This window comes from Phyllobates terribilis, unplaced genomic scaffold (assembly GCF_046119375.1).
Source record: "Phyllobates terribilis strain yellow unplaced genomic scaffold, ASM4611937v1 Scaffold_1__5_contigs__length_1240528914, whole genome shotgun sequence".
Classification (NCBI taxonomy): domain Eukaryota; kingdom Metazoa; phylum Chordata; class Amphibia; order Anura; family Dendrobatidae; genus Phyllobates; species Phyllobates terribilis.
In genome coordinates this window covers 1,158,452,797-1,158,461,467 of record NW_027362761.1, presented here as the reverse complement: position 1 = coordinate 1,158,461,467, position 8,671 = coordinate 1,158,452,797, and the positions used below count along the sequence as shown (strand labels likewise).

The 8,671-nt window shown below is 44.7% G+C and overlaps 1 pseudogene; it reads left to right on the top strand.

The window, feature by feature from the left end:
- Window positions 1–239: 239 nt before the first annotated feature.
- The window catches only part of LOC141162603 (cilia- and flagella-associated protein 99-like), an 84,457-nt pseudogene continuing 76,025 nt past the window's right edge, over window positions 240–8,671 (top strand).

Below are 8,671 nucleotides of genomic sequence, written 5' to 3'. Positions count from 1 at the left end.
TTCCTATTTTAAAACCAACTTTATTAACACCTAATTCAGGAAAAAAAACAAACAACAGGACAGAACCACGTGTTCCTACTTTCACCAATCACCGTCCTCTATATTTTCCGGTTGCTAGGGCGGCGATCAAACATAAGGATAGTAACCAGGCCGAGTTGCACTCTGGGAATAGTAGTTTTTCTCTTAGCAGAGAACCATTTTAGAACTGCTGCGCTGTTAACATTAGGACTACAATACCCAGCAGTCATCGCGCTGCATTAGAAACCGCTGTTGAAACTACTATTGGACTGTTCTGAGCTCCTAAAGAAGCAGGGAATGTGTCAGAAGGTAAGTGACTGCTTTACTGAAGACTAGGCTGCATTCTCCACATCATCCACGGGCATCAGATGCAGGGCTCACCACAGTGGGGTCTACTTCTGGGAAAGCTGGGTGACAAACAGTATCACTCTTCCTTATTGCACTTGTCACTCAGCTTTCCTATTATTCCTACATCTGCATAAGAAGCAAATTAAGAATGTGTTGATTTGCATAGAAAAAACCCTCTTAAACTTGATGAGGCTGGTGTATTTCCTTTGGAAAAAATCCAGCTCACAATGGCTGTGTAGTCCTCTTTGGAAAGTTCTGCCCCATTCATATCCATATAGTCATATCCAGTTCTTAGCCTTTATCATACCATGAAGATTATACAGGCCATTCAGAAATGGGATTTTTCAAAGTAAATACACCAGTCTCATCAGGTCTAAGATCTTTTTAATAAATTATGCAGATCACCTTCCAAAAGGATCATTTTTGGCAGGATAATGTCACTTATTTCCATAGCAGAGCAAAAAATAAAAAAATCCAATTTTATGAGCGGGTCTGCTAAAAAAATGGCGGAAAAAGCGCTAAGAAAACAATCAAAACACTGATCCTATTAATTTGTGTGGGAAAAATGACGTTCTGTCCGTATGTCCGGGCTTCCAAAAGGCGCCAAAGCGTTTAAAGAAGTGACGTCCGGCGGCTCCACGCCGATCCTCAGATTCTTCAGGTGTTTTCTGCCGAGAAGTCACTCGATATTTCACAGATGAAGTCAATGGGAAGGATAAGATGGCGCCCGGGCGTCTTATTGAACATTCTGTCAGCGTTTTGGCTTCATTGTCTTCATCGTTTTGTAGAATTTTAAAAAACGTCTGGAAAATATCAGTAAAGAGAAGCTTCAATTTTTTTTTATTTTTTTTTAAATAACGACAGCGAAAATAAAACCCTGAAAAAGTGCTGAGGAAATGACTAAAAAACTCCAAAGAAAGGGGACAATTCCTGGAGCATCTTCTGCTTGAAAAAGGACCTGCGGAAAAAGACGCGGTGTGAATGTACCCTTAGGGTATGTGCACACGGTGCGTTTTTTATGCAGTAAATCCGTGCGGAATTGGCCCCAAAAACGCATTGGAAACCTTATCCCAGCATTTTCTATGAGATTTTGCAAGATCTGTACACATGATCAGGATTTTTCCTAACAGAATTTCATGTTCGGAAGCAGCATGTCCTTTCTTTGGGCGTTTTTGCTTGTCTTTTTCCTATACAATGCATTGGAAAAAACGCATGGCAAATCCGCAGGCAAAAACGCAAAAAACGCATTAAAAAAATGCTGCAGAAATTTCTGCAAAGCAAATCCTGATTGTGTGCACATACCCTAAGGCTATGAGCTTTTGATGAGTTTTGTATGTTGCACTATTTGTGCTCCATTTCTGCACCTAGTATTTAGGTTACTTGTGTTTTCTTAGGATGCAGACAGATGGCCGTATAACATGGACGAGGATTACATCGCAATGCTCGGACTGGCCGGCGGCTCTTCTGACCCGAGCGTGACAGCGTCATGTATTTCTATGCAGCTGTCACTCTCCAGTCAGTGATGCAAAAATATACAGCGTCAAAAACGCACCAAAAGCTCAGCGTGGGAACATAGCCTAAGGCTATGTTCACACATTGCATTTTTGCTTCTTTTTTTTGCTGCTTTTTTTTATGCAAATGTTCAGCTGCATTTTACAGTACCAGCAAAAGCTATGAGATTTCAGAAATCTCCAGCACACCACACACATTGTTTTTTTTTTTTTTTTTTCTGACTGACTTGGAAAACTGCTGCGTTTTTGCAAAATGCAGCATGTCACTTCTTTCAGCATTTTTTCACCCATAGGAAGCAATAAATAAGTGCAAAATGCAGAAAAAAACGCAGGTATCAGGTTTTGCTGTGTTTTCGGTGCAGAAAACCTAAGGAAGTTGCATCATCTTTTTTAGGGGGAACAAGGGACAAAAAAAAAAAAGTGCAGCAAAACCTGCTTTTTGTAAGCAGCTTCTTTCCTGCCAAGAGAGCAGGTTTTGCCTGCAGAAAAAACCTGCAGTAAAAATGCAACGTGTGAACATAGCCTTACTGGTACAAAATGTTGCAGTGCAGAAATAGACAAATTTCCTAAGCAGTAGAGTGGAAAATGTAGGATATGAGGACATGTTCCGTTCCGTCGCGTGAACTGATGCAGTCAGAAGGGGAGGAGCCCACTGATTCTTATGGGGGCCGCCTGGGTTCCATTAAAGGGGTTGTTATCACCTATGCACAGGATAGCATGCTGATCGCTGGGGTCTGACCTCTCGGACCCGCACTGATCGGCAGAAGAGGGATCTTTATGTCCCCGTTAGAATGGAGCATCAATGCCCATGTGCGACCGCCGCTCCATTTATTCCATATGGGGCTGCCAAGCCTTGTGTTCGGCTTTTTCGGCAGCCCCATAGAGCATGAGCGAAGCATCCAACTTGCTGCTCCATTTTGTAATAAAATTCCCCCCATCTAGGATAAAACTTCCCTGTTCTGCTGAATATTGCCGGTCCCAGCAGTCACATCCCCCTAAACAATCAGCAAGTTATCATCTATCCCATGGAAAGGTATTACTTGTTTTTGATGGGTCGTTCCCTTTAAATGTCAGGTTTTTTTTGGAACAGAAGAAAAAAAATTCTGCATGTTGTGCTTTTATTCCTTTCTAAAAAAACGGACACTAAGGCTATGTTCACACTTGGCGTTTTTTCAGCGTTTTTTTTCTGCAGCAAAACTTGATCTCTTGGCAGGAAAGAAGCTGCGTCAAAATCACAGGTTTTGGTGCGTTTTTCTGGATCCCTTCCACCACAGAAGCATGAACACAGGTCACCAATGCAAGACATATGTGAAACCATATTAACCAGAATTACAAATGTAACAGTGGGGGGAGGTGTATTGGTCAGTATGGCCACAAGCCCACTATCAGTATTTGGTCAGTATTCGTTCAGTATTTTTTCTCAGGAGTGGGTGATAAATGCAGAATTGGTGACTTGTTTCTATTATACCTTTTCTCTGATTGTTCCTCACCTGGTTTTGGCTCCCACTCCTGAGAAAAAATATTGACCAAATACTGATAGTGGGACCATGGCCAACTAGTTTACCTAAGACACTGGCAGTGCATTGAGTTTGTAGGACACCATTTACTTTCACACTATGGTCTGCCATTGGGTTGCTCAGGCATTGCTCAATTTCACACCTCCCTGGGCCACAGGTATTGTTCAATCTCACACCTTGCTCAGCCATTGTTTACACTATACACATCTCTAATTTAATTACACTGTACTAATCCAAACTGCCATCTCACGTGACAAAGACAAGATGGTAAAATGACAAAAATAAATGAGTTTCACATACTGCTCTCCTTTTTTTTTTTTTTTTTTTATACTAAAAAGGCACCAAAACCTGATAGCTATGTTCACTCTAGGCATTTTTTTCACCACTTATTACTTTCAATGGGTAAAAAGCTCTGAAAAAAATGCAGAAAAAAACGCTTAAAGACGTGACATGTTCTATTCTGCAAAATAACATGCAAAGCACAAAATACTGATCAAACAAAAACCAATGTCTGTGCAGGAGATTTCTGAAATCTCATCGACTTTGCTGGTACTGTAAAACGCAGCAGAAAATTTGCATTAAAAAAAAGCAGCAAAAAAAATGTTGAAAAAACACCTAGTGTGAACATAGCCTTAGTGGTCTGTTTCATTGGTACAGTAGTCATTTGCATCATTGCCAGTTGTCTACAAATTCCTGCACAGTCTGGAAAACTTCCCGATCACTGAGGGTCCGACCGCTCGGACCTCCACAGGTCCCGGGAACAAGGGCTCTTCACCCGATTGAAAAGAGCGGTGGTCGATCATGCGCTCTGTTGCTCAATTCTTAATGGGAACGTCAGAGATAGCTGAGCACAGGAAGATTAGAGCGCTGATCGACCCACTCACAAGGGGCTCTCGCCATAGGTGGGAGTCCTAGTGGTCAGAGCCCCAGGGATCTGGACATTATTCACTATACCACGGTTAGGTGACGACTTCCAAACTTGGGAATACACCCTTAAAGAGAACTAGGTCAAAAGTGGGCAGTTTATTCCTGAGCATTTTTTTTTAATCTGCCATACTGTTAGAGATATGGGCCTTTTTATTTAGTGCTCATTTTTATGGTCTTTTACTAAGGGGGTGTGGCCAACAGGCTAATTATGCAGAGCAAACTGAAGACACGCCCCCGAAGATCCTGTGAGCCGCGCCTCCTTGTAAATGCCATAAAAATTAGCATTAAATAAAAAGGGCCATATCTCTGGAACCGTATGACGGAATAAAAAATAATAATAATCAGGGGAGTAGAGGGAATAAAATTAGATCAAAAACTGGTCCCATTTCACCTGGTAACAAGTCCGTTAATGCTGGGGCGACATTGAGATCGTGGTGCCACGCTGCGATATTACACCTAATGATTCCCTACGGTGTTACATTGTGACCAGTGACGTACCACAACATAAAGTCCAAAATGTTTCCAAAAGTGTTTGATCTTCAGTTTCTGGTCGCATGCGACTCACCATATACTAAACCCTTTACCGACATATGACGTACAGTTACGGTTATGTCATATGCCGCCTACCTTACTTTGACGCGGGCTCGCAAGCTGAGCCTGCATCTTTCCCGGCAAATGATGTCTGAATTATTCAGCCATCATCTGCCGCTAACAGCCGCGGATAGTTAATAAAAATATGCAAAAAATAAATAAATAAATAAAAAAATATATATAAGTTCAAATCCCTCTCACCCTATTAAAAAAACCCACATATTTGGTATCGATGCCTTTCGTAAAAGCCCGATCTATTGAAATATAAAATAAATTAACCCAATCGGTGAACGGTGGAATGAGAAATTGAATCGAAACGCCAGAATTACTTTTTTTTGACAACATTGCAATAAAATGCAATTGAAACATCGTATCTACCCCAAAATGGTAACAGTAAAAGCGTCAGCTCAGGGTGCAAAAAAATAAGCCCTCACACTGCCCCAGATCCCGCAAAAAATTACAAAATTACGGGTTTTGGACAAAGGCTTAACCAAAAAAAAAACTATACGTGTTTAGTATCTGACCTGGAGAATCAGATTGCAAGGTCAATTTTACATGTAGTGAAAATGGTGAATAAAAATAAAAAAAAAAGATTTTTTTTTTACTATTTCGCCGCACTGGAATTTTTTCCCACTTTCCAGGACTCGCACAATAAAATGATGATTTCATTCAAAAGTACAACTCGTCCCACAACAAAAAAAACAAGCCCTAGTGCGGCATTGTGGAAGACGGGGAGGAAAAAAGAAAGCGCAAAAAGAGATGGGGGGCACCGAAATATCAGTGCCTTCTGTAGAGAACTCCTTACACGCTGGGAAGACGATACCCTGGCAGCTTAGAGCGGGACAGACAGCGTGTGGGCAGCACGAGGGCACAATGCCAGCAAGGGAGAGATCAGATGTCACGCTGGTTGTCTGATACAATAGAAAGACACAAAACCAAACAGAGACCCCACAATACCGGTATAAGCGGGGTCAGGAACGCAACGGGAAGTCAGCGGAAGAGGAATCATTAGATTGTGTGCACATCTATCGGGGTAAGAATTGCTAATGCAACTATATATATATATCTCACTAAATTAGAATATCATCAAAAAGTAAATTTATCTCAGTTCTTCAATACAAAAAGTGAAACTCCTATATTATATAGAGTCATTACACACAGAGTGATCTATTATATAGAGTCATTACACACAGAGGGATCTATTATATAGAGTCATTACACACAGAGGGATCTATTATATAGAGTCATTGTAGTGCCGGCGTCCCTGCCCTCTGCTAGGCAGGGACGCTGTTCCCCTCACCGCTCTGCTCCGTGCCCGGCGTCCCTCTCCCGCTCTGCTGGCAGCGCGCGCTCCTTCCCGGCCACTGTGCTTAGGGCGCGCGCGCGCGCCCTCCCTCCCTCTTAAAGGGGCCGCGCGCGCCGTCCTAAGGAGTCCCCGGCCAATGGCCGGAGGACTTTACCATATATAAGGCACCTCCTCCAAAATGGAGGTGCCCGAGCAATGTTGTTGCACCGTTCTACTCTGCTTCAGCCCTCAGGTCCCGTTGCCAGTTACCTGCCAGTTACCTGCCAGATTCCTGCCAGCTTGCTGTCCTAATCCTGCCTGATTTCCTATTACCTGCCTGCCTGCCTGAGGTCCGACGGTCTGCCTTACAACTCCGGTCAGTCTGTCTAAGGACCAACTTGCCCGCTCACCTGGGAGCGCACATCAGCTACCTGCCTGCTTGCCCGAGGTCCGACGGTCTGCCTTACAACTCCGGTCAGTCTGTCTATGGACCAGCTTACCCGCTCACCTGGGAGCGCTTCTCCGCTACCTGCCTGCTTGCCTGCCCGGAGGCTCCGCTGTCACGTGCTGTGACCACCAGCTATTCCAGACTCTTGCCCGCTCACCTGGGAGCGCTTCTCCGCTACCTGCCTGCTTGCCTGCCCGGAGGCTCCGCTGTCACGTGCTGTGACCACCAGCTATTCCAGACTCTTGCCCGCTCTCCTGGGAGCGCTTCTCCGGTACCTGCCTGCTTGCCTGCCCGGGGGCTCCGCTGTCACGTGCTGTGACCACCAGCTATTCCAGACTCTTGCCCGCTCTCCTGGGAGCGCTTCTCCGCTACCTGCCTGCTTGCCTGCCCGGGGGCTCTGCTGTCACGTGCTGGGACCACCAGCTATTCTAGAGACTCTTGCCCGCTCACCTGGGAGCGCTTTTCCGCTACCTGCCTGCTTGCCTTCCTGGAGGCTCCGCCGTCACGTGCTGTGACCACCTGCTATTCCAGAGACTCTCGCTTGCTCACCTGGGAGCACACATCCTCCATCTGCCTTGCTAGCCTACCTGGAGGTTCAGCCATCACAGGTCGTACCTACCCTTTACCTAGAGACTGCCCCGGTCACTTGCCGTGACCTCCAGCCCGTTCTTCCAGAGACTGCCCCGGTCACTTGCCGTGACCTCCAGCCCGTTCTTCCAGAGACTGCCCTGATCACTTGCCGTGATCTCCTGCCCGTACACCCAGAGACTGTCCCGGTCACCTGCTGTGACTGCCTGCCTGGTCGCCACCCGCTCCCTTACAAGGACCGCTCCCTTGTATAGTAGCCCAGAGGTTCCGCCTCCCAGACCCGTTACAGTCATTACACACAGAGGGATCTATTATATAGAGTCATTACACACAGAGGGATCTATTATATAGAGTCATTACACACAGAGGGATCTATTATATAGAGTCATTACACACAGAGGGATCTATTATATAGAGTCATTACACACAGAGGGATCTATTATATAGAGTCATTACACACAGAGGGATCTATTATATAGAGTCATTACACACAGAGGGATCTATTATATAGAGTCATTACACACAGAGGGATCTATTATATAGAGTCATTACACACAGAGGGATCTATTATATAGAGTCATTACACACAGAGGGATCTATTATATAGAGTCATTACACACAGAGGGATCTATTTCACGTGTTTATTTCTGTTAATGTTGATGATTATGGCTTACAGCCAATGACACAATGGTCATTATCTCAGTAAATTAGAATACTTTATAACACCAGCTTGAAAAATGTTTTTAAAATCTGAAATGTATGTTCAGTAAATGCATCAATACTTGGTCGGGGCTCTTTGCCACATTGATGCAGTAATCGATGCACAATGTGGCATGGAGGCGATCAGCCTGTGGCACTGCTGAGGTGTTATGGAAGTCCAGGTGGCTTTGATAGCAGCCTTCAGCTCGTCTGCATTGTTGGGTCTGGTGTCTCTCATCTTCCTCTTGACAATACCCCATAGATTCTCTATAATAGATTCTCTATGGGGTTAAGGTCAGGCGAGTTTGCTGCCAATCAAGCACAGTGATACTGTTGTGTGTAAACCAGGTATTGGTACTTTTGGCAGTGTGGACAGGGGCCAAGTCCTGCTGGAGAATGACATTTCCATCTCCAAAAAGCTTGTTGGCAGAGGTAAGCACGAACTGCTCTAAAATGTCCTGGTAGACGGCTGCGCTGACTTTGGTCTTGATAAAACACAGTGGACCTACACCAGCAGATGACATGGCTCCCCAAACCATCACTGATTGTGGAGACTTCACACTAGACCTCCAGCAGCTTGGATTGTGGCCTCTCCACTCTTCCTCCAGACTTTGGGACCTTGTGCAGTGTGTCAATGACTGCCTTCTGGACATCTGTCAAGTCAGCAGTCTTCCCCATGATTGTGGAGCCTACTGAAACAGACTAAGGGAACATTTTAAACGTTTAGGAAACCTTTGCA